General features: G+C 36.1%; 1 long non-coding RNA gene across 1 annotated transcript; it reads right to left on the bottom strand.

Annotated features, from left to right (window-relative positions):
• Positions 1 to 287: 287 nt before the first annotated feature.
• LOC130708197 (uncharacterized) lies at positions 288 to 26,559 on the bottom strand. Its single transcript, XR_009008286.1, has 5 exons — positions 26,473 to 26,559; positions 17,474 to 17,645; positions 17,253 to 17,372; positions 14,018 to 14,079; positions 288 to 342 (listed from the first exon to the last, which is right to left on the bottom strand). It is a non-coding gene; the product is annotated as an uncharacterized LOC130708197 (long non-coding RNA).
• Between the last annotated feature and the right edge of the window lie 1,374 nt (positions 26,560 to 27,933).

The raw sequence follows: 27,933 nt of genomic DNA, 5'->3' as shown, positions 1-27,933 counted from the left end.
AATCCAATGTGTAAGAGCACACATAAAACAACAAGCAATATTAATAATCTGCCCATAAACCAGCCACACCGGTGATATATCAAATGTATATATATTAGCCTCATGCACTTCAGCCCTACTCAAGCCCTTGAACTCTTTTATTTGCTTCCTTTTCCTTGAACTTTGAGAAGAAAATAAAGGTTAAACAAGTATATAAATATTCAAATGCCCAAAATCATGTCAACCTGCATTTTAAAATATGGTCACTGTAAAACAAAGGTTGATTTGATTGAGTAAAGATTTGTAGTACTCACTGTAAATGAATCCCTGTTGGAGAGCAGTAGGACCAGGTGCTGTCTGTGCCTAAGTGAACAAAAAGAGAATCATAATGATAGAGTTGAAATTAGGCTGATAGTTTGGGCATTTTCAAATTAAAATGTCATCCAATTTTAACTTTTATATAATCTTCTTTGTGATTTTCCAGTAGCTCATTCTCAGAAAAGCTGCAGGCTACTTAACAGACTGAAGCGAAGAATGAGTGACAGTGGGACCAAGAACACTTACATTTACACAGTTTAAAGGAAGAGGTTTGTCTTTCTCCATTTGTGTAGGTTATATAAATTTCTTCAACTTTTAAAAAACCTACAATTAAAGATGTGCTAAACATTGTCCATAAATCTAAATTTCATCTAAATTTTCAGCTCTATTTCTATTTTTTTAATTTAATTTTATTTTTTTATACAGCAGGTTCTTATTAGTTATCAGTTTTATACATATTAGTGTATATATGTCAATCCCAATCTCCTAATTCATCCCACCAGCACCACCCCACCACCCCTGCTTTCCCCTGTTGGTATCCGTACGTTTGTTCTCTACATCTGTGTCTCTATTTCTGCCTTGCAAACCGGTTCATCTGTAACATTTTTCTAGATTCCACATATACGCGTTAATATACGATATTTGTTTTTCTCTTTCTGACTTATTTCACTCTGTATGACAGTCTCTAGGTCCATCCACCTATCTACAAATGACCCAATTTCATTCTTTTTATGGCTGAGTAATATTCCATTGTATATATGTACCACATCTTTATCCATTTGTCTGTTGATGGTCATTTAGGTTGTTTCCTTGACCTGGCTATTGTAAATAGTGCTGCAATGAACATTGGGGTGCATGTGTCTTTTTGAATTATGGTTTTCTCTGGGTACATGCTCAAGAGTGGGATTGCTGGGTCATATGGTAGTTCTATTTTTAGTTTTTTAAGTAACCTCCATACTGTTCTCCATAATGGCTGTATCAATTTACATTCCCACCAACAGTGCAAGAGGGTTCCCTTTGCTCCACACCCTCTCCAGCATTTGTTGTTTGTAGATGTTGTGATGATGCCCATTCTAACTGGTGTGAGGTGATACCTCATTGTAGTTTTGATTTGCATTTCTCTAATAGTGATGTTGAGCAGCTTTTCATGTGCCTCTTGGCCTACTGTATGTCTTCTTTGGAGAAATGTCTATTTAGGTCTTCTGCCCATTTCTTCATTGGGTTGTTTGTTTTTTAATATTGAGCTGCATGAGCTGTTTATATATTTTGGAGATTAATACTTTGTCAGTTGCTTCGTTTGCAAGTATTTTCTCCCATTCTGAGGGTTGTCTTTTCGTCTTGTTTATAGTTTCCTTTGCTGTGCAAAAGCTTTCAAGTTTCATTAGGTCCCATTTCTTTATTTTTATTTCCATTACTCTAGGAGGTGGGTCAAAAAAGATCTTGCTGTGATTTATGTAAAAGAGTGTTCTTCCTATATTTTCCTCAAAGAGTTTTAGAGTATCCAGTCTTATATTTAGGTCTTTAATCCATTTTGAGTTTAATTTTGTGTATGGTGTTAGGGAGTGTTCTAATTTCATTCTTTTACATGTAGCTGTCCAGTTATCCCTGCACCGCTCACTGAAGAGACTGTCTGTTCTCCATTGCACATCCTTGCCTCCTTTGTCATAGATTAGTTGACCATAGTTGTGTGGGTTTATCTCTGGGCTTTCTATCCTGTTCCACTGATCTATATTTCTTTTTTTGTGCCAGTACCATATTGTCTTGATTACTGTAGCTTTGTAGTATCGTCTGAAGTCAGCGAGTCTGAGTCCTCCAGCTCTGTTTTTTTCCCTCAAGATTGCTTTGGCTATTCGGGGTTTTCTTTTTGTCGCCATACAAATTTTAGGATTTCTTGTTCTAGTTCTGTAAAAAATGCCATTAGAAATTTGATAGGGATTGTATTGAATCTATAGATTGCTTTGTGTAGTAGAGTCATTTTCACAATATTGATTCTTCCAATACAAGAACATGGTATATTTCTCCATCTGTTTGTGTCATCTTTTATCTCTTTCATCAGTGTCTTATAGTTTTCTGAGTATAGGTCTTTTACCTCCTTAGGTAGGTTTATTCCTAGGTATTTTATTCTTTTTGTTGCAATGGTGAATGGTACTGTTTCCTTAGTTTCTCTTTCTGATCATTCATTGTTAGTGTATAGGAATGCATTCCTATACATTAATTTTGTGCATTAATTTTGTATCCTGCAACTTTACCAAATTCATTGATTAGCTCTAGTAGTTTTCTGGTGGCATCTTTAGGATTCTCTATGTATAGTATCACGTCATCTGCAAAGAGTGACAGTTTTACTTCTTCTTTCCAAATTTGTATTCCTTTTATTTCTTTTTCTTCTCTGATTGCCGTGGCTAGGACTTCCAAAATGATGTTGAACAACAGTGGTGAGAGTGGACATCCGTGTCTTGTTCCTGATCTTAGAGGAAGTGCTTGCAGTTTTTCACCATTGAGAATGACGTTTGCTGTGAGTTTGTCATATATGGCCTTTATTATGTTGAGTTAGGTTCCCTCTATGCCCACTTTCCTGAGAGTTTTTATCATAAATGGTTGTTGAATTTTGTCAAAAGCTTTTTCTGCATCTATTGAGATGATCATATGGTTTTTATTCTTCCATTTGTTAACATGGTGTATCACATTGATTGCTTTGTGTATACTGAAGAATCCTTGCATCCCTGGGATAAATCCCACTTGATCATGGTGTATGATCCTTTTAATGTGTTGTTGGATTCTGTTTGCTAGCATTTTGTTGAGGATTTTTGCATCTATATTCGTCAGTGATATTGGCCTATAATTTTCTTTTTTTGAAGTATCTTTCTCTGGTTTTGGTATCATGGTGATGGTGCCCTCGTGGAGTGAGTTTGGGAGTGTTCCTTCCTCTGCAACTTTTTGGAAGAGTTTGAGAAAGATTGGTGTTACCTCTTCTCTACATGTTTGATAGAATTCACTGGTGAAGCCATCTGGTCCTGGACTTTTGTTTTGGGGAAGATTTTTAATCACAGTTTCAATTTCATTACTTGTGATTGGTCTGTTCATATTGTATCTTTTTTCCTGGTTCAGTCTTGGAAGGTGATACCTTTCTAAGAATTTGTCCATTTCTTCCAGGTTGTCCATTTTATTGGCATAGAGTTGCTTGTAGTAGTCTTATGATGCTTTGTATTTCTGTGGTGTCCGTTGTAACTTCTCCTTTTTCATTTCTAATTTTATTGAGTTGAGTCCTCTCTCTCTTTTTCTTGATGAGTCTGGCTAAAGGTTTATCCATTTTGTTTATCTTCTCATAGAACCAGCTTTTAGTTTTATTGATCTTTGCTATTGTCTTCTTTGTTTCTATTTCATTTATTTCTGCTCTGATCTTTATGATATCTTTCCTTCTACTAACTTTGGGTTTTGTTTTTTCTTTTTGTAGTTCCTTTAGGTGTAAGGTTAGATTGTTTGAGATTTTTCTTGTTTCTTGAGGTAGCATTGTATTACTATTAACTTCCCTCTTAGAACTGCTTTTGTTGCATCCCATAGCTTTTGGATCGTCTTGTTTTCTTTGTCATTTGTCTCTAGGTATTTTTTTATTTCCTCTTTCATTTCTTCAGTGATCTCTTGGTTATTTAGTAGCATATTGTTTAGCCTCCATGTGTTTGTGTTTTTAAAGTTTTTTTCCCTGTAATTTATTTCTAATCTCATAGCGTTGTGTTCGGAAAAGATGCTTGATATGTTTCAATTTTCTTAAATTTACTGAGGATTGATTTGTGACCCAAGATGTGATCTATCCTGAAGAATGCTCTGTGTGCACTTGAGAAGAAAGTGTAATCTGCTGTTTTCGGATGGAATGTCCTACAAATATCAATTAAATCTATCTGGTCTATTGTGTCATTTAAAGCCTGTGTTTCCTTATTAATTTTCTGTCTGGATGATCTGTCCATTGGTGTAAGTGAGGTGTTAAATTCCCCCACTGTTATTGTGTTACTGTCGATTTCCTCTTTTATAGCTGTTAGCATTTACTTTATGTACTGAGATGCTCCTATGTTGGGTGCATATATATTTATAATTGTTATATCTTCTTCTTGGATTGATCCCTTGATCATTATGTAGTGTCCTTCCTTGTCTCTTGTAACATTCTTTATTTTAAAGTCTATTTTGTCTGATATGAGAATTGCTACTCCAGCTTTCTTTTGATTTCCATTTGCATGGAATATCTTTTTCCATCCCTTCACTTTCAGCCTGTATGTGTCCCTAGGTCTGAAGTGGGTCTCTTGTACACAGCATATATATATATGGGTCTTGTTTTGTATCCATTCAGTGAGCCTGTATCTTTTGGTTGGAGCATTTAACCCATTCACATTTAAGGTAGTTATCAATATGTATGTTCCTATTACCATTTTCTTAATTGTTTTGGGTTTGTTTTTGTAGGTCCTTTTCTTCTCTTGTGTGCTCTATTTAGATAAGTTCCTTTAGCATTTGTTGTAGAGCTGGTTTGGTGGTGCTGAATTCTCTTAGCTTTTGCTTGTCTGTAAAGCTTTTGATTTCTCTGTCAAATCTAAATGAGATCCTTGTTAGTTAGAGTAATCTTGGTTGTAGGTTCTTCCCTTTCAGCACTTTAAATATATCGTGCCACTCCCTTCTGGCTTGTAGAGTTTCTGCTGAGAAATCAGCTGTTAACCTTATGGGAGTTCCCTTGTATGTTATTTGTCGTTTTTCCCTTGTTACTTTTAATAATTTTTTTTCTTTAATTTTTGTCAGTTTTTTTACTATGTGCCTCGGATTGTTTCTCCTTGCGATTATCCTGCCTGGGACTCTGCACTTCCTGGACTTGGGTGGCTCTTTCCTTTCCCATGTCGGGGAAGTTTTCGACTATAAGCTCTTCAAACATTTTTTCGGGTCCTTTCTCTCTCTCTTCTCCTTCTGGGACCCATATAATCCAAATGTTGGTGCATTTAATGTTGTCACAGAGGTCTCTTAGGCTGTCATTTCTTTTCATTCTTTTTTCTTTATTCTGTTCCATAGCAGTGAATTCCACCATTCTGTCTTCCAGGTCACTTATCCATTCTTCTGCCTCAGTTATTCTGGTATTGATTCCTTCTAGTATATTTTTCATTTCAGTTATTGTATTGTTCATCTCTGTTTGTTTGTTCTTTAATTCTTCTAGGTCTTTGTTAAACATTTCTTGCATCTTCTAGATCTTTGCCTCCACTTTTTTCCAAGGTTCTGGATCATCTTCACTATCATTATTCTGAATTCTTTTTCTGGAAGGTTGCCTATCTCCACTTCATTTAGTTGTTTTTCTGGGGTTTTATCTTGTTCCTTCATCTGGTACATAGCCCTCTGTCTTTTCATTTTGTCTATCTTTCTCTGAATGTAGTTTTCATTCCACAGGCTGTAGGATTGTAGTTCTTCTTGCTTCTGCTGTCTGCCCTCTGGTGGATGAGGCTATCTAAGAGGGTTGTGCAAGCTTCCTGATGGGAGGGACTGGTGGTAGGTAGAGCTGGATGTTGCTCTGGTGGGCAGAGCTCAGTTAAACTTTAATCCGCTTGTCTGCTGATGCATGGGGCTGAGTTCCCTCTCTGTTGGTTGTTTGGCATGAGGTGATCCAACACTGGAGCCTACAGGCCCTTTGGTGGGGCTAATGGTGGACTCTGGGAGGGCTCACACCAAGTAGTGCTTCCCAGAATTTCTGCTGCCAGTGTCATTGTCCCCACGGTGAGCCACAGCCTCCTCCCACCTCTGCAGGAGACCCTCCAACACTAGCAGGTAGGTCTGGTTCAGTCTCCCCTGGGGTCACTGCTCCTTCCCCTGGGTCCCAATGCACACACTACTTTGTGTGCCCTTCAAGAGTGGAGTCTCTGTTTCCCACAGACCTGTCGAAGTCCTGCTATCAAACCCTGCTACCCTTCAAAATCTGATTCTCTGGCAATTCCTCCTCCCATTGACGGACCCCCAGGTTAGGAAGCCTGACATGGGGCTCAGAACCTTCACTCCAGTGGGTGGACTTCTGTGGTATAACTGTTCTCCAGTTTGTGAGTCACCCACCCAGCAGTTATGGGATTTGATTTTATTGTGATTGCGCCCCCACTCCTGTCTCATTGCGGCTTCTCCTTTTTCTTTGGATGTGGAGTATCTTTTCTGGTGAGTTCCAGTCTTCCTGTCAATGATTGTTCAGCAGCTAGTTGTGATTCTGGTGCTCTCGCAAGAGGAAGTGAGCGCACGTCCTTCTACTCTGCCATCTTGACTTAAACTCCTCTCAGCTCTATTTCTATTAATAGGAGAAGTTGTCAGATAAAAGAACATTAATTTCAGGACCAGTTATTTAGACTCATGTTAATAATGTTTAACACACTGTTCACAGTATACTAAAATATTCTGCTCACAAAACAGAGTTGGTAAAGTATCAGCATCAATCCAGCCTCAGTTGATTTACTGCCTTTCACACAAGAGATGTGTGTATTTCAACCAAAGTCTGAATTAAGTACATACTTGCCAAATGTCATATTTACAAGGTCAAAAACTAAACTCCCTCATCAAAAATGTTAAGGAATGAACATCTTAGAAGTATTTCTTAATAATTCAGGTTCCCAATAATGATGTCTTTAAAATTAGAAATTAAAATTAAATTAGTAGTGTTCAACGTTGTAACATAAGCAAGTTAAATTGAAGAATTTTAATACTTAATTTCTTTAAATTTTATTATTTACCATACTTGTTCACTTGTAATAATGGACCAAATAATGACACTCAATTTAGCACTATTTGACCTACATGTTTAAGTTCTTATAGTAATGTGTACTATTTGTATTTTTTAAATATCATTTATAGTGACTGGTAAAAATAATAAAGAATATATTTTTTGAAAAAAAATTGTATATGCTTTCTACATTTTTCCATCACTTCACTGATACTCTAAGAAACATCTAAGGCATATGAATTCACACTTTTTAGAAAAAATTACAAAAGTGTATCTTAATTTATTTTTTTTCTTTTTTTAATTAAAAAAATTCTATTTATTTAAACTAAAAAAAAAACAACAAAAAAACCCCAGTTCATCCATTTCTGCCTTTTCCATCTACCCCCCCCCCCAACCTCTGGAGCACCAATTTGTTTTCTGTATCTATAAGCTTAGATTATCTATCTCCCTCTCCATCTTTCTATCAATATAGATAGATGGATAATTTTAGATTCCACATATAAAAGAGATCACCAGGTACTTGTCTTACTCTGCCTGACTTATTTCACTTAGTATAATGTCCTTGAGGTCCATCCATCTTGTCACAAGTGGCAAGATTTCATTCTTTTTCATGGCTAAATAATATTCCATTGTACATATATATCACATCTTCTTTCATCCATCAATGGACACTTAGATTGTTTCCATGTCTTGGCTCTATAAATAATACTACAATGAACATGGGGATATACGCATATATGCATGTGCATATATTTTTTTCAAATTAGTGTTTTCATTATCTTCAAATAAATACCCAGAAGTGGAATTGCTGGGTCATATAGTAGTTCTATTTTTAATTTTTGAGGAACCTCCATACTGTTTTCCATAGTAGCGGTACCAATTTACATTCCCACCAACAGTATGCAAGGCTTCCCTTTTCTCCACATCTTTGTCAACACTCATTATTTCTAGTCTTTTTGATAACAGCCATTCTAATAGGTATGGGGTAATACCTCATTGTGTTCCCAGCATGCCTTAGATATGTAAACTAATCAATCCAGAGCCATGCCTCCTTTATCTGGTCATACCACCCAGGAGGCAGTACTCCTCTGCCTTAATCATCCCAGGGCCAGGTAGCAGGTAACTAAGGACCACCTTAGAGCTTACAGCCTGCCAAAATTTTTCAAACAAGCCAAACCTGACCTATTTACAATGCCCTGCCTTGCCTTTCTCTCAGAAAATCCAAGCCTACACGCCCCCCTCACCTCTGCCCCTTCTGGCTCCTGACCCATGCTAGCGCTTTCTCATGTTGCTCTTCATGTTATGCCATGCCTTCTGTTTCCAGGACCTATAAGTATAATAAACTTTGTTTTTCTGAGCTTCCCCTTGGTGTCTTCTTGTGGCTGTACCTGAATGACCATCACAGAACACAGAACATGATGTTTATGTTTCACTTGTTTTCCTGTTTTATACATGCAGTATTATTGCTATAATTGTCCATCAGTATCTAGTCTCTCTTGCTACCTTTTAATAATAGGTAGTATTGGGTTTAGCTGGCCTGTGACTGCCTGGCTAGAGGTGACATTTCCTAGCCTCCCTTGCAGCTGGATGTGGCCCTGTGATTAGGTTTTTGCCCAACTTATCACATAGATGAGAAATAAACTTGTTTTTGTTCATCTAAAAGGCAAAACTGGGAACAGCATCTAGGAAGTATATAGAAGTGAGTTTCAATTAAATATGGAAAATTACTTTCTAACAATGATATTCTTTAGAGGTTACTGCCCTTCCAACACTATATCTTCTTTTCCATCAAAGGCTGGATAACAACCTTTGCTCCAACAACAAGACGGAAGGAGCAATTTCTAAACTGAATAAAACTTTGGAATATATGGACCTTAATGGTTCTTCCAGCCCTAGTATTCTACAATTCTAAGCCAGATAGGAAAAGAAAAGTTGGGACAAGGGAGAGAAAGTAGGAGGCAGGAAAAAAGAGCCAGACAGAATGAGGCAAAGGAAAGGAAGGGGTAAGGAAAAGGCAACTTTTAGAACCAAGGAATAGATTACTGGGAAATGCATTGAGTACCTAGAAAAAATTTTCTTTAATTATCATTTTTATACAATACCAAATTTCACATATCCTTGCCCTTTTTAAAAAACAAAGGAATAACCACAAAATCTTTCAAACAAATATATTTCAAAATCTAGAGGGCAAGCTCTAGATTCAGAGTATAGAAAAAAATTATGTCCCATGGTTGTGAGATTAATTTATTGGAATTGAAGATTCCTCTTATTCATCATTTATAGTAGTTTTAGATGATTTTATTGATTCATGTTATAATCATGGAGTAATTTACTATCTTAATTTATAACATGACATCTGTTGACATTCGCCATACTTATATTTATATCTGCACTTTACAGATTCTGTCACTTCACAGACATCTTAGTTAACAGTTCCCTCCAAGTTATTAATAAGTTTAATTAAAGCAAATAAGGTAAAGGACTTTGTCACGCTCATCCTTCTACTGTCTCTAGTGCCTAACACAATGCCATTATTATAAGTATGGCTCAGAAATACTTCTATGCAATGATCGTTTATTAGCCCCACTGTGTTGCTGCCAATGCCCTGGGCACTGGAAGCAATGCAGCATGGTGGTTAAGATTGCAGGCTTCCAGGTCAGATGAGTCTGTGTTTGAATCCCTGCTCTGATACTTAGTGTACCTCAGTTTTTTATACCTCACCTGTAAAATGAACAAAATAATAATACTTCCTTCCGAGGTGAAGACAATACGGTAATATGTACAATATGTTCAGCATAGCCTGGCATACCGTTAAGTCCTCAATAAATGTTATTTATAAGTCAATCACATAGTATCTATAAAATGATGTCAATAATACAACCATTCATATTATAACCTATGTACTATAATTCACTGAATAAATGTTCCATGAGGAAAGGACTTTTTGCCAATTTTTTTTTCATTACTGTATCTCCAGTGCCTAAAACAATGCCTGGAACATAGCAAGTACTAAAAAAAGTATTTTAAATAAATAAATCAGTAATCACGACATATTTTTCCATTAAAGTAATTTAATTTTCTTTATTACAGGCATTCATTTCAAGAATTATAAACCACATGGACGAATGCTCTATTAAGATTAAGCGAAGCAGGACTTCTAACATATCAAGATAATCTAGTTCCTTCCAAGATCCTGCCTTAGAAAGACAATATAGGCAATAACTACTTACAGTAAAATGCCTACCTTTATATAATATAAATAATAAAATCTTCAAAGGGGCAATAAATGTGGTTGAGTTAATGAAGCATACCATTAAGACATTCAGAGAAGCCTTAACACATAAGAACTTGAAAATCCAAAATGATAAATTCTTGATATTCTTATTACTCTCAGGACTACACAAGACAAATTCTTTTAACAGAAGAAATTAAAATGCTAATGATTTCAATCTTATCTCCCAACAACATACTTTAGTAGTTCCTGATATATGGCAAAATAGCTTATGCACATTTGTTTTTCCATTCAGTCCTCCAGAAAATTTGCCAAAAGGTAGGGTTCCAGGTGGAACAAAAGAAAGAAAATGTGAAGAATTTGAATAACCCATAGGATTTATATTTAAGAACTATATAATGACTGTGCTGGAGATGTGAAAATAAAATGAACACCAAACACTTCTCTCTGCCAGATTTTCCTTCTCCCTTTTTCTCAGAACCCTCATTGCCTTTAAAGAACTGCTCCTCACCCTTCAAACTATGTGGTTCTGTCAGGGCTGGCAATGACAGTGTCACAGCTTCCTTACATACTGAAGCAGGAAGAAGAAATCTGCTTCCTTTAAGGTGGCTAAGTTAGGACTGCTGTAAATTTCCAATTGCCTGAGTCACCTCCCTCAGCACCACCTCATAAAGGAAGCCCCTCTCTATAGGAGGAAAGAACAACACAGATACACATAGATGTGGAAAGGATTTAGAGGTGAATGGCGGGGAGGGGTAGGACATGGAGGTGTAAGAAGAGAAAAGAGCAAGAGAGAAAAAGTTGTTGAAATCACCTCTAATCTTTGGATTGAGGCAAACTGAAGTAGGGTAGCTAGTTCACCTCTGATCTTCTGAAGTATCTGAGCCAACAATTCTTTCTTTCTGCTCAAATTTCCTTGAGTTGTATTTCTTTCACTTATAAATAAAAGAATTCTGATAAATACAGGAGACTTTCAATTTACTTAGTCACAGAATATCTACAGGCACAGTATAAATTTATAAATCAAATATTTAAAGTCTTATAAATACTCAAGATTTTCAACTTGTTTTCAACTTTTGGTTTCTATTTTTAATGTTTTATGCATTTATATGATTAAAACTACAAAATATCTGGGTTTTACTCATTGAAACTGTTCTCCTCGAGATGTGAATGTCCACACAATTAATAAGAGTGAAGAAAATAACTGATTCATTTTGAAGAAATTATCTTAGCAACTCAAGTTAATATAGTTATTATCAACAGAAGCAGCACAGGGATTAAAGAGCATGGACTTTAAAAACCAGACTTCTTGAATTCAAATTTAGACTCTTACTAGCTGTGAAACCTTGGTTAAGTTATTCAACAGATATGTTTCCTCACCTGTAAAATGTATTATGGTATGGCTAAAGGATTTAACATGTGAAAAGTGCTTAGAAGAGCATTTGACACAGTGTAAGCATTGTGTAAACTAATGTAAGCATTGTTGGTCATTATTGCTGCTGCTGTTGTTATCTAAAACAACTGATGCTCAATTAGCAGATCTCAGGTTTCACCTGACTTGGCAAAAACAATGCAGTGCTTTAAAACGCCTCATTGACTGGCTTATTTTATCATCTCACACTTTGCTTCAAAGAAAAAAAATGAGGATCAGAACTGCCCCATAGATGCACAAAAGTTCAGGTGTACACATCCAAATTGATGAAGCATTTTAGCAATGTTAGTAACGCCAAAGCCAAGAATAGCATGGTGGTTCCCTCTGCCACTTACTCTTTTTCCTCTAAGGAAAAGGAATGCAATGGAAAGCAAATTATCTGACTGGGAGCTTGGGACTTGAGACAGAAAGAATCTAATGCTGATTGCTTCTGCGTGTTTTCTATGACAATATGATAATATGTTCAAAAACAATGTTTGCCCTGTGATTCTAGAGATCTCATGCTCAAATATGCAGAGGACCAGGCATGCAGTGTAACTATGAGAAGCACTCTGAGTGTAAGCAGTTAAATTCAAAATTGTAAAAACACACTGTAAGTAAATAAATGGAAAAACAAAACCAAAACAAACAAACAAACAAAAAAGACCAACCTGCTGGTCATATTCAGCTATTTAGATGCCTGGTTATACACTCAAAGGTGAATAGTGACTTCATCTGGGTAGTAATATTACAGTTGATTTTTATTTGTGTATGTGCCTTTTATTATTTCCTAAGTGTTTCACAATGTATATGATTTCCTTTTATCATCAAATGAGAAAAGTATACAAAATATGTGATTTTTTAAAAAAAAGTAGAGGTTCAGTGACTCAGCTACACCTAACTGAATTTGCTAATTTGTTACATCTAAGAAAATCATAAAACAAGCTTTGTGATAAGAGGACAGAAATGAATAAGCACTTTAAGGAACAACTTTTACCAAAAGAAAGAGAAAGAAATCTGTGGGTGAGGTTAATTTGAGGAGGTGAAGTACGTACTTAGACGACTGGCTGTCACAGAGGAAAGTCCAATATAGCATTTTCACCAGGCAAAATGTGAAGGGATTCAAATAGACTGAATGTGGTAAGTGCTTTTTAAGTGTGGTAAAATTGTATTTAACAATCCAAAATGACTATCTAAAGAATTCTTTCTTTCTTTAAAGCTATAGCCATGCAGTTTGTCTCTAAACCATAATCCTTGACTGAGCATCTTTACAGATATCAATATTGTTTGCCCAGCACAGTAAGGGCCAGAAGAATCCATACACCCTTGTCTGGACTTTGTGTGGAAATGGGTGATGTCCTGGATGGAGTTAAATAGATGGCTTTAAATTTTAAAAGTTTAAAACAAATGCTTTGGAACTCAGAACTCATCACATTAGGAAATTACCTTCTAAACTTTGTTTGCTTGTTAACTCAAAGACAAAGTCTATAAAATGTAAGGGGTGTGTGTGTGTGTGTGTGTGTGTGTGTGTGTGTGTATGTCTGTATAGAACTTATTTAGTGGAGTTGAACTAGAATCATAAGTATCTTTAAAAAACACTGGGTATCATAACTACACTAGAAGCTCTCTATAATTTTGAGACCTGTGAGACTAGTTTCATGAAAAAACACCAATCATGATGAATTTAAATCAGGAAGTGGGTCAGCCTTAAGGAAATATCATATTCTCAATCACCTGTGTGATTCTGTATTTCAGTGGAAATGCACAGTCTACCTACTTTAATGCTTCTAACTTCATATGAGGTCTACAATAATAAATATGGGTGGGACACATGCATATTTTTCAAACAAAATAGAATAAGAGTTTAATGATTTTTTTTAACATCTTTATTAGAGTATAATTGCTTTATGAGTTTAATGATTTTTAAAACTATTTGGAAAGTTAGCCTAAAGCAGTGAGAGCTTGTGTATATTAAAAGAGAACTTACGGGGCTTCCCTGGTGGCGCAGTGGTTAAGAATTCTGCCTGCCAATGCAGGGGACACAGGTTCGAGCCCTGGTCCGGGGAGATCCCACATGCCGTGGAGCAACTAAGCCCGTGTGCCACAACTACTGAGCCTGTGCTCTAGAGCCTGCGAGCCACAACTACTGAGCCCACGTGCCACAACTACTGAAGCCCGCATGCCTAGAGCCTGTGCTCCACAACAAGAGAAGCCACTGCAATGAGAAGCCCACACACCTCAACGAAGAGTAGCCCCTACTCACCACAATGAGAGAAAGCCTGTGCACAGCAATGGAGACTCAACACAGCCAAAAATAAATAAATAAAATAAATTTATTAAAAAAAAAAAAGAGAGAACTTACGGGCCGAGTTCCACCTCCAGGTGCTGTTTAGTCTTGCTGTTCCAACAAAAACGATTCACCAACTGCAAATAAAAAACAATCATCATATTGAGAAATTTAATCCACAAAGAGTCAAGAAAGGGAACATTTGTAAAGAGTCACATTCTGAAGAATGGAAATCCAGTACCTTATAAAATTAAAGTTTTATATTCAACATTACTGCAAACTATTTCAGAAAACTCGATGTAGCATTCTTGGGACCTTGTGAATATTAAAAGTTAATTTATATGTTGTCCATACAAAGTAATGTTTCAATTGTTTCCTGAAGTGATTTCATTGAAACATTAATTCCGCAGAATTTCTACAGATAGTAGGTATTAAATGTGGGAGGCAGCTTAGAATAGTAGTTGACTTCAAATTGTGCCTAAGCCATTTATGTAACCTTGGACAAATTTCTCAAATGCTTTACGCTTCAGTTTCCTAATCTGTCAAATGCAGGTAAAAATGGAATCTACGTCATAGGACTAATATATGAAGTTTTTAGAATAGTGTCTGACACATAGTAAGTACTCAATAAATTCTAGTTGCCATTGTTGTTATTAGTATTACTGAAAAGTGGAAAATATGTTTATGTATGTTGGGTTAATAATATGAAACAGATTTCTTTTCTGAAGGATTTGGGAATTACTAATATGCTAATATTCATAGTGACTCTCCAAGGGAGAAATAGAGTTTGCAGTGTTTTCCAAACATTTTTCACTGGAACCATTTTTTTCCCCCTCAGCATATTTTTCAAAATTAATGTCAACGAACAGACTTGAGGGATTAAATAAATAAAAAGAGAATTTCAAAAAGAATTTTTTAAAAAGATAATACAAACAAATTCATCTACTGTAATCAATCTAGTAAGGAATTTTAAAAACTCCAGTTCTAAAATCAGACAACCTGGCCTTTTGAGTACCAGCTCCATTACTTATGCACTGAGTGATCACAGGCAAGATAATGACCTTCTCTGAGCCTCTGTTTCCTCATTTGTAAAATGGTGATGGTAACAATACCTATCTCACAGGATTTCAGTGAGGATTAAATGGAACAGTACTTATAAAGTGTTCGCCAGAATGTGGTCCAGTGGGGGACAGAGATTCTGCTCAGGGCATCCTGTGCGCTGGCATGTCTCCATTCTTCTACGTCCACATCCGACATGACCTTCTGATGCCACATGAGACTTGAGAATTCAGAATGTCTCCAAATATTTCTGATTAAGGACACATTATTGCTAGTATAAGATTTTCTTGAGTGATAACATAAATCCCAACCATAAAAGGCCATGGCATAATAAATCATTCACCTTCTCAGAGCCTTCATGACTGAGCCCTGCTGGGACTGTGCCGTTACCAAGACTTTGGGGGCCAAAGGAAGCTGCTCAGAGAGATCCTGTATCTTCTCCTGCTCTGTGTGTGCTTGCTTCTGCCAGATTTCTGTATTCTTTGTCATTACAAATTGGGCAATTAATATAATTTATTATATTGGGGTATGAGTGGCACAGAGGAGGGGTGTTCTTTCTATCTGTAGCTAAACAGAAATATTACAGCAAAAACAGTGCCTCAACATAAGCACAAAATGAATATTAATTGTTAGCTATCATTCCCATTCAGAGTTGGACCCAAGGTTTATGGGGCCAGAAGCTTAACAATGTGGGAGGACCCTGTCTGAAAAAAATTCAAAATTATCAAAACAAAAGTAGACACGGGACATTAGAAGGGAACCATGCAAGTAAGGGGCCCTGAAGCATAAGTTTCATTAGCTTTACGGTAAATCCACTCAGGGACCAGAAAAGACATGTTCTTGCCTTTTAGGAGTTTTAAAGATAATGAGGAAAACAGACATTACCTAAGAATTGAAACAGCAGTCAAAAATAATAGAGAAAATTCAATTTGGGGTTATGCAAATGCCATGAAGCAGTATATAATATAAATTTTTTGATGAATGGCACAGCATAGATATATTATAGGAGTTCAAAAGATAGAGTAATCACCAAGAACCGGATTATCTTAGAAGTCTTCATAGAGGAGGTGACATTTTAGTCAGGTTGAAAAGGGAGGATTTGGGTAGGCTGAAAGAAAGGGAAATTCTATGTGTTCAAAGGTTCAAATCATTTAAGTTAGAACGAGCAGACCTGCTTGGTTGAGGCAGAGGTTTCTGGAAGAACAGTAATTGAACACAGTTGAAGAGCAGCCAATCAAAGGCCTTGAACAGCAGTCAACAATTTTGGGCTTAACCTTGCAAGCAAAACGGAGCTATTAATCTTCTTGAAAAAATGTAGTGACATAATCAAAGTGGTGTTTTAGGACCACCAGCCAGGTCATTGTGTGTGGGATAAGCAGGATCAGGGAGACGCTGGGAGCAGAAACCTGTCGCAAACCATACTGTAACAGTCTAGACAGTCCTCAAGAAGTCATGCTGAGGATGGAAATGAAGGGACATATTCAAGGGATACCCCCAAAGAACAATCAGCAGGATTTGATAACTGTTTGTGGAGGCAAAAAAATGAAGAGGTCAATGATGCATCAGGATCTCAAAGCTGGTAACTTGGAGAATAACAGAAACTGGTAAGTCAGAAATAAAAGTGATTGTGTATAAAAACAAGTTCAGATTCAGGTATGAGAAGTTTGGGATAAAGAAAGGGTATGTTCAGGTTTTCATGTCCACAACAAAGTGGTAAATATGGTTTCAAGAGAGATTCTGGAGAAAGAATTTCTACTCATTAAATTCTAGTAGATGAAGAAATGAATTTTTTAAACAGGACAATAGCATATCTTGGAAGGTTGTGGATTTGGAGTCAAGAGGCCTCAGATGTAGACACAGGTATGTTTAAGGTAGCCAGACTTCTAGACTCCTCACAGGCAGAGTTCCAATACACTATGATTCCATGAAAACGTTACCTTATTTTCCCTAACTTATTCAATGAAATCTATAAATTACTAAAACATAAAATATCTGGATGAAAAATCTTTCTCAAAATATATAGCTACATTTTGAGAAATAAGAATCACAAGACTACCAAAAAATATTTTAAAGGTACAGTTTTATAGTTCCTAGAACTTAGAGAACACTGTCAATTTAAATTTAAGGATGCGTGCTTTACAAATGCCATTAAATACCTGAAACAAATCAATTATCTATATTTATTACTTGAACTAACATTTTCACATGAATTGTTCATACTGTTTCATAGATAATTTTCTTAAATACCTACCAGATATAGACTGTTCATTCCAAAAATCTCAGTTCCAGGTCACACAGTTTTTGACCTCATCTTTCCATGTCACTGCATTTTCAGATACGTGGGATGAGTAGCATGAGGTATCTGGAAACTCTGAGAGGATTAACAGATATTGTAAGAGAGCACTGCCATATATCACAACACGTGCTCTCTATTTCTCTCAGCTTCGGCACTCAGAACAGAAAATTTCTCACCTTCATACTCCATCAAAAGGCAGTCCTGCTTCGCCTGGTAGTGCTGGGGATCATCAAAGAAAGGATCATTCACTTTCATCAGTAAGCCCTGGACCCCAGAATCAAACTTGAGAGTCACAGGGCTGTGCAGCACTGGTAAACTGTGCCATGTTGTGGTAATTCTATATTCCAACTGTCAAAATAAGACAGAAAAGCAAATCCCATGGTATACGTAAAGCAATGTCTTTCTTGCTTCCTTGGTCTTGATGAAATTAAACTGAAATAACATTTTTTACTAATATCCTCGAGGCAATCAATACCCCATTACATTTTAAGGAATTATATTAATTGTAGTAAGACATTTTTGTGCTGTATTCACACACAGCAAAATTTGTACAAAAAATATTTTGAGGAATGGCTTTTTGTGACTTAATACACAGGTACTTTTATTTATGTAGTATTTACAATGTTTAATGATGTGAATTTGCTTTTATTCATTTGTTGGGGAAGCAGAAAACTTTCCTTTACTCTTCTAGGTTCTTCCAGCTGGTCTAAGAATTAAATTGACGTGAGACAGATTAAAAGGAGAAAGTGAAACTTAATTTTGTACATATGGGAACCCCACATACATGAGAGGTTCAAAGACCAAAAGGTAAAATGATGTATAGATGCCATCCTGAGCTAAGGAATGGGATAGGGGCCCAGGGCTTCCAAGGATAGAAGGGTTATTCACAGGACAGTAAGAAGAAAAGCAGAAGTTTGATAATTAGATGTTTGCCCTGCCATATAGATGGGGCCACTTAGATAAAATTTATCTCTGGTAATAAATCTTTTCTGGGAAAAATTCCTAATTCAAATTCTTCTACCTTTCTCTAGTTAAGAGAAAGGCAGTAGTTTCTCTTGAACCTGCAGGGACTCAATTGCTCCCAGCTCAAAACAATCTTCATACAAAAGTGACACATTCTGAGGAGGCTCATTCCGAACCCCTACACATTCCATAAATAATTTTTGAGATCGTATTATGTGTGCAGCTTCTCACTAGGTTCTGCAGAGAAAATGCAAAGTAGAAGATGTAACCCCTGCCCTAAAAGAACATATAATCTTTATAATCAGAAAGAAAGACAAAATGCACATCTAAAAACCAATGAACAGTTCAACGAAGCATAGATTTAGAACCTGGCTGGATAACACAGAAAAGTAATAGAAACACGGAGATAAATATAGGTTGGAGTAGTCAGAAAATGCCTCCTGGGACTTGAGCTGCACATGAAAGGAAAATACGTATGTTGAATATAACTATCTCGGATAGTTTATTCTGGGTATTTATTTTACCTACTTCAAGTTATTTGAGAACAGGAAAGAATGATGTCAATTAGACAGCATTTATTATTCACAGCCCATGCTAGCTTCTGACTTCTATGTATCCCCCAAAATGTAATATTAGAATGTTGTTCTTACCTGGGTATACATTAAATGCTTATTAAGTGTTAATCAATTAATAAAAAAAACATTTCTTGTGTAACCACCATCTGCCTTTTCTGTGCTAGATGTTAGAACTCCAAAAACAAGACACTTCCCTTGCCCTTAGGTAACTCACAATCTGGTGGAAAAGAGAACTGTGAACAACACGTGAGAAAACTGTGAAAGTGCTGTAACAGAAGTATGGGAGCCCTGAGCAGGAAGCCTCTAGTTCTGACTGTGGGGATTGGAAGAGTAGACAGTGTCAGCAAAGACTTCACAGAAGTTACAACTGAAAGATGTGCTGGAAAAGAACAGGAAAGGACACAAGTGTGATTATGAATGGAGAAAACTGCTTGTTAAAAGGAGCATAAGGAGCATGGTGGGTGATGGGGGGATATACTGAGAGAAATGATGCTGGAAGAGGGTGAAGATCCTGGGGGCTAACATTAGAGTTTATGCTGAAGCTACGGGAAAACAACGTCCGGTTCTAAGCAGAGAATTTACTGACAAGGTTTATGTTTTAAAAGAATTACTCTGAAGGATGTCTAGAAGAACAAAAATACTCTAAGAAATTTGGAGTCTTATTCAAAATTTAATTTTCTATTCCAATTTCCCCTAACTAAACTGGTTAAGTCTTTGTTTTCAAAGTTATAGTCTTTGTTTCAAATGATTCTGTGAAACGTCTGTGAGAGAAAAGGATCTTAAAGAATAGAATTGAACTCAATTCAGTAACAATGGGACTCTTTATTCCCTCTCTACAACATAATACTTCTTGAACCGCTGAGTGTTAGGTACACTTATGCATTCTCAATTACTCATTTCTCATTATGTAAAGAAAATTAACCAAAGTGATTCTGATGGAAGGAAAGACAGCAAAATTTTGAGCCAGTAATAAATTAGTGTAAGCATTGAATGCTATAGGTTTAAACAGCCATTTAGAAAACTATCTCATCATAAGAGCAAAAGAAATTTATCCATATATTCAGTGGTATGATTGTTCTTTTGCTCCTAAATATTCTCAAATTCTGTCTAGCTCTGAGCTACTTTCGCTTAGAAAAAGAGTTAGAACAATTTTTTAAAAAGTATTATGTTGAAGGTTTTTTTCCTTTTCTTATAAATAGATTATGTTCTTTCTAATATCCCAAAATGGGATATAAGAAATACAGAAGATATAACAATTGTAAATATTTATGCACCCAACATAGGAGCACCTCAATACATAAGGCAAATACTAACAGCCGTAAAAGGGGGAATCGACAGTAACACAGAGTAGGGGACTTTAACAGCTAACTTTCAACAATGGACAGATTATCCAAAATGAAAATAAAAACGGAAACATACGCTTTAAATGATACATTAAACAAGATGGACTTAATTGATATTTATAGGACATTCCATCCAAAAACAACAGAACACACTTTCTTCTCAAGTGCTCATGGAACATTCTCCAGAATAGATCATAACTTGGGTCAAAAATCAAGCCTTGGTAAATTTAAGGAAATTGAAATCGCATCAAGTATCTTTTCCGACCACAAGGCTATGAGACTGGATATCAATTACAGGAAAAAATGTGTAAAAAATACAAATACAGGGAGGCTAAAAACTACACTACTTAATAACCAAGAGATCACTGAAGAAATCAAACAGGAAATCAAAAAATACCTAGAAACAAATGACAGTGAAAACATGATGACCCAAAACCTATGGATGCAGCAAAAGCATACCTAAGAGTGAAGTTTATAGCAATACAATCCTACTTCAAGAAACAAGAAACATCTCAAATAAACAACCTAACCTTACACCTAAAGCAATTAGAGAAAGAAGAACAAAAAAACCCCAAAGTTAGCAGAAGGAAAGAAATCATAAAGATCAGATCAGAAATAAATGAAAAAGAAATGAAGGAAACAATAGCAAAGATGAATAAAACTAAAAGCTGGTTCTTTGAGAAGATAAACAAAATTGATAAACCATTAGCCAGACTCATCAAGAAAAAAAGGGAGAAGACTCAAATTAATAGAATGAGAAATGAAAACGGAGAAGTAACAACTGACACTGCAGAAATAAAAAAGATCATGAGGGGCTTCCCTGGTGGCACAGTGGTTGAGAGTCTGCCTGCCAGTGCAGGGGACACGGGTTCGAGCCCTGGTCTGGGAGGATCCCACATGCCGCGGAGCAGCTGGGCCCATGAGCCACAACTGCTGAGCCTGCGCGTCTGGAGCCTGTGCTCCGCAACGGGAGGGGCCACAACAGTGAGAGGCCTGCGCACCGTGATGAAGAGTGGCCCCCACTTGCCGCAGCTGGAGAGGGCCCTCGCACAGAAACGAAGACCCAACACAGCCAAAAATAAATAAATAAATAAATAAATTTATATATATATAAAAAAAAGATCATGAGAGATGACTACAAGCACCTATAAGCCAATAAAATGGGCAACCTGGAAGAAATGGATAAATTCTTAGAAAAGCACAACCTTCCGAGACTGAACCAGGAAGAAATAGAAAATATAAACAGACCAAACACAAGCACTGAAATTGAGACTGTGATTAAAAATCTTCCAACAAACAAAAGCCCAGGACCAGATGGCTTCACAGGTGAATTCTATCAAACATTTAGAGAAGAGCTAACACCTATCCTTCTCAAACTCTTCCAAAATATAGCAGACGGAGGAACACTCCCAAACTCATTCTATGAGGCCACCATCTCCCTGAAACCAAAACCAGACAAAGATGTCACAAAGAAAGAAAACTACAGGCCAATATCACTGATGAACACAAATGCAAAAATCCTCAACAAAACACTAGCAAACAGAATCCAACAGCACATTAAAAGGATCATACACTATGATCAAGTGGGGTTTATCCCAGGAATGCAAGGATTCTTCAATATATGCAAATCAATCAATGTGATACACCATATTAACAAATTGAAGGAGAAAAACCATATGATCATCTCAATAGATGCAGAAAAAGCTTTTGAAAAAATTCAACACTGATTTATGATAAAAACCCTCCAGAAAGTAGGCATAGAGCGAACTTACCTCAACATAATAAAGGCCATATATGACAAACCCACAGCCAACATCATGCTCAATGGAGAAAAACTGAAACCATTTCCTCTAAGATCAGGAGCAAGACGAGATTGTCCACTCTCATCACTATTATTCAACATAGTTCTGGAAGTTTTAGCCACAGCAATCAGAGAAGAAAAAGAAATAAAAGGAATCCTAATTGGAAAAGAAGAAGTAAAGCTGTCACTGTTTGCAGATGACATGATACTATACATAGAGAATCCTAAAGATGCTACCAGAAAACTACTGGAGCTAATCAATGAATTTGGTAAAGTAGCAGGATACAAAATTAATGCACAGAAATCTCTTGCATTCCTATACACTAAGGATGAAAAATCTGAAAGAGAAATTAAGGAAACACTCCCATTTACCACTGCAACAAAAAGAATAAAATACCTAGGAATATACTTACCTAAGGAGACAAAAGAGCTGTATGCAGAAAACTATAAGACACTGATGAAAGAAATGAAAGATGATACAAACAGATAGAGAGATATACCATGTTCTTTGATTGGAAGAATCAATATTGTGAAAATGACTATACTACCCAAAGCAATCTACAGATTCAGTGCAATCCCTATCAAAATACCAATGGCATTTTTCATAGAACTACAACAAAAAGTTTCACAATTTGTATGGAAACACAGAAGACCCCGAATAACCAAAGCAATCTTGAGAAAGAAAAACGGAGCTGGAGGACTTAGGCTCCCTGACTTCAGACTATACTACAAAGTTACAGTAATCAAGACAGTATGGTTCTGGCACAAAAGCAGAAATATAGATCAATGTTATAGGATAGAAAGCCCAGAGATAAACCCACGCACATATGGTTACCTAATTTACGACAAAGGAGGCAAGAACATACTATGGAGAAAAGACAGCCTCTTCAATAAGTGGTGCTGGGAAAACTCGACAGCTACTTGTAAAAGAATGAAATTAGAACACTCCCTAACACCACACACAAAAATAAACTCAAAGTGGATTAAAGACCTAAATATAAGGACAGACACTATAAAACTCTTAGAGGAAAACATAGGCAGAACACTCTATGACAAATCACAGCAAGATTCTTTTTGACCCACCTCCTAGAGAACTGGAAATAAAAACAAAAATAAACAAAGTGGACCTAATGAAACTTAAAAGCTTTTGCACAGCAAAGGAAACCACAAACAAGATGAAAAGACAACCCTCAGAATGGGAGAAAATATTTGCAAATGAAGCAACTGACAAAAGATTAATCTCCAAAAATTTACAAGCAGCTCATGCAGCTCAACATCAAAAAAACAAACAACCCAATCCAAAAATGGGCAGAAGACCTAAATAGAAATTTCTCCAAAGAAGATATACAGATTGCCAACAAACACATGAAAGGATGCTCAACATCACTAATCATTAGAGAAATGCAAATGAAAACTACAGTGAGGTATCACCTCACACCAGTCAGAATGGCCATCATCAAAAAACCTACAAACAATAAATGCTGGAGAGGGTGTGGAGAAAAGGGAACCCTCTTGCACTGTTGGTGGGAATGTAAATGGATACAGCCACTATGGAGAACAGTATGGAGGTTCCTCAAAAAACTAAAAATAGAACTACCATACGACCCAGCAATCCCACTACTGGGCATATACCCTGAGAAAACCATAATTCAAAAAGAGTCATGTACCAGAACGTTCTTTGCAGCTCTATTTACAATAGCCAGGACATGGAAGCAACCTAAGTGTCCATCGACAGATGAATGGATAAAGAAGATGTGGCACATACATACAATGGAATATTACTCAGCCATAAAAAGAAACAAAATTGAGTTATTTGTAGTGAGGTGGATGGACCTAGAGACTGTCATACAGAGTGAAGTAAGTCAGAATGAGAAAAATAAATACCATATGCTAACACATATATATGGAATCTAAAAAAAAAAAAAAGGTTGTGAAGAACCTAAGGGGAGGACAGGAATAAAGACACAGATGTAGAGAATGGACTTGAGTACACAGGGAGGGGGAAGTGTAAGGTGGGATGAACTGAGAGAGTGGCATGGACTTATATACACCACCAAATGTAAAACAGATAGCTAGTGGGAAGCAGCTGCATAGCACAGGGAGATCAGCTCGGTGCTTTGTGACCATCTAGAGGGGTGGGATAGGGAGGGTGGGAGGGAGATGCAAGAGGGAGGGGATATGGGGATATATGTATATGTATAGCTGATTCACTTTGTTATAAAGCAGAAACTAACACACCATTGTAAAGCAATTATACTCCAATAAAGATGTTAAAAAAAAAAAAAAGGAAACCAAGCTGCATTAAAGGTAGGGCTAGGTTGTATCAAATTAGAGCATTTTATTTCTAGGTTTTCTACCCATATCTATAAGGGTAAAAAGTTACAGAGAGTTAACACAATTAGGTCAAGTCAATGGAATCAATGTAAATACACAGTCTGGCTAACCAGGCTACAAACTCATTACTGTATCATTTCTTCAATTACAGGGCTTAAAATTTTTGCCCAGCTCTTTTCAAGTAAGTACTTCTGTTCTCTACCTTGCCTATGTAGACACAGCCCTAAAAGAAAGCCAGTAATTTATGTAGGCTTCTATAGTCATTTTTTATCCTTCTGATAAGTATCTTTGAAGTTATATTTTTTCAGACCTAATATACTACTACTGAGTCATGATTCTTTTTTTAAGATTTAATTGTACATGGGAAAAAAAGTGATAAAATCAAACTGATCCTTATAGGGGAATCAGTTTGTGTTTTATGAAGTATATGAAGTATCAACAAAATAGAATTATTAGCTTTATTTAATAAGGTCTAAACATAGCTAATATTTTATATGTGTATTAAAATCATAGGTTACTATTTTGAATTTGGGAAAATATGCATATATTTAGCTATTACCACAAAGTTGCTTTATAGAATAAAATGGTGAGGCTGTTTATAATCTGAATTTATTCATCTGAAATATAAATATATAAAAGCAAATATGTATGTATATATCAGGTAATCTAGTAATCCTATGTACTTTCACATATTTCTCAAATTTAAATAGGACTTAATGCGTAGCATTTTTACTCCCATTAAGATATAAGACAATATTTAATTTTAAGTTTTAATTATACCTTACTTATAAGCAAGACATAGAAAAAAACAGGAAATATAAGGCTTAAAATTATATAAGGTATCTATCTACATTCTAGCAATTAATATAGTGATGAGCTAGATACAAATAATAGTATAGGAATAATATAGAATCCGAATTTGGAAAAGAAAAAGTTACATGATATTCATTGAGCAATACAAAATTATAACAGCATAAAGCTTGTCCCACTGTAGAACAAGGTGATCTCTGAAATTACAAGGCAGTGAATTCAGAACCATAAAACGGAAATATTACTTCATAACCTTTAGTTAACCTGTAGCTACAGTTCCATAGGAGGCCATAAAAACAAATTCTGTGGTTGGATTTAAAAACTGGATAATTTTATAGCTACTCCTAATATCAAGCTTCAAGCTCATTGCCTTCAGCAGCTGGAATAGAATTCTTTGATCATTCACATCAGTAGACCACTAGGTATGAAGGTAGGTGGTACTACGTGTTATTCTAAAGATTAAATACTGTGTTTTTGGAGTCAAATGACACTGTTTACCACCTTGGTCTCCTTTCTAACATGCGGAGAGTGGTGAAGGAGAACAGAAGCTGCAGGAAGCTGCCCTCCTAAGTCAGAATTATCATTCTCTTATGGAGTCTTCCCACCAATTTACAAACCCACATGTACAGTAAACCTACTTTTGATAAAACACCAGCGTCAGATGGATGCTAGTGTTCCCATTTCCAGGTTATTTCATCTTGAGTGATCTTCTGTTTCCAAGCTGAAGCTTCACTGTCCAGAATGCCCACTCTTCTCTACATGGTGCTTTAGCTTCTGAGGTTACTTCCTGTATCTATCATTTCCTCAAAAACTACATTTTACAGTGTCCTATCTATACAAACATTTAAATTGTTTGTTAAAATGCACTGTCCTTTCATCATTATACATGTTTTTAAACTGCTATTTCCTGCTCTGTGCCTTTGCTCATTCTGCCTCTATCACAGGAAAGCCATTCTCTGCCTCTCCCACATCAACTGTCCCTCTTAATTCCAGTTTCTTCATGAAGTGATTCCTGCTCTCCTCAGATGAAAGTGACACTCCAAACCCACCTTCCCTGTATGTCCAAAATATTGCACCCATATTTCTAGTATTTATCCATTTCTACCTTATTTGAAATGATGCATAAATGAATACAACTTACCTCTTGCTCAGCTCTCTTGCAGAATGTAAAAATTTTATAAGCAGTTCTTGCACTTAATTCATCACTTGTGTGTTTCTCAGCACCTAGTCTAGTGTCTTCAATGTGCCAATTGCTCCATAAGCATTTGTGGCACAAAAGAATAATTAAATGAATGAGGTTTGTTATTTATTGGACAATAATCCATGTGGAGAATTGCTTTGCAACATACCTGTTACCAATATCTTTATATAATTCTCACCTCTCCTCTTCCAGCTGGCAGTTGTTTTCTTTCTTACTTTTGAAAATTTCAGTCCTTTAAAATAATAAAAAGAAAATTAATCTCTATAAAAAATACAAAAAAAATACAGTTCTTAGATCCAGTATTCACATGAAAAGAAATACTGCAGTAAAAATAAATAAAAGAATGCTGAGACTGTCATTATTTTAAACACAGTCTTGTGGTTGTTTCTGGGTAGAGCTGAATAAGGCACCAAAAATATCATTTTGTTAACCTGCTTCTTCCATCTAGTGGCAAAAAGCAGTAAGAAACAATGTCCTAGAAAAACATTGTGATCAGATGGTTCTAAATGCCATTTCAGGAATTACTTGATGGTGAGAGTCCAACATCCAAGGTTTAGGTTATGAGTATATGATAATTATTAAAAAAAAATAATTCTAGCAAATTGGCAGGGTTCAGCTCAGGTAACGGTAGAGTTACTTAAATTCGTAAGTGTATTTGCATGTTTTAACAGAGACTTCTGATATGTATATAAAGGTATATATCACCCTGCATTAAATTGTAATGGATTTGTTTTTGGATACATAGTTTTATTTCTGGACCAAATTGTTGGATAACTATTCAGAATTCCATTATTTCCTCAGCTATTGGCATAGGGCTACTGTGCTATTATTAAGTTTCAAGAGGCAAAACTGAGAGCCACTGAAAGTGACCTATCCCATTGGAATTACCAGTTAAAATACTTTTGCAATAATAATAGTAGGCAGTGAAATACATTATGACCTAAGGCATGGGGTCAAATTGGAGGAGGAAAAGAGGTAAAGTTTAAAGGAGATACAATCAGCTGTTCTGCATTGTTCAAGCTGCTTCAAAGGCATTCGTGAAAAGTTACATGCAACTGCACAGCATAATTGTGCATGCTCTGCACTCTCAAAGGCCACCAGCTAATACCTAATACATGAGGTTTGACTGCCCTTCTAAAACTGTTTGCCTCACTGCAAATGTAATTAATGTTTTAGAAGTCAAATGTGGGTTATGCAGAAATGGATAAAATGTTCTCCAAGACAAGTTTTTCCCCTTCACCTATTCAACTGAGCCAGTTAACAATGCATAATGGTAATATAAATGAAGGGTTATCAATATATTAAGTGGAAAATATATTAAGATTACATAAAAGAAATAAAAGTATTAGTACCATAATTATATGAAATTCAATATTTTGTATTAAAAGACTTTTTGTTTCCTAATTTTCAAGAACTGAAAAACCCTGCCTTAACACCCTCAACCCCGAAAGCAAATTTGTGTAGGATTGGCTGTTGGTTTTCCTCCTCTCCCTAGCCGCCCTCCTTGCTCAAATGAAAGTAGACTAAAGTTTTATGTTCTGTCACATATGGGAGAGAAGGAGGGGAAACAGGGCAATGACACAGAGGAGAGGGTGAAGCAAAGAAGAAG

The sequence above is a fragment of the Balaenoptera acutorostrata genome, chromosome 5, assembly GCF_949987535.1.
Source record: "Balaenoptera acutorostrata chromosome 5, mBalAcu1.1, whole genome shotgun sequence".
NCBI lineage: Eukaryota > Metazoa > Chordata > Mammalia > Artiodactyla > Balaenopteridae > Balaenoptera > Balaenoptera acutorostrata.
This window is presented reverse-complemented; position numbering and strand designations above follow the sequence as displayed.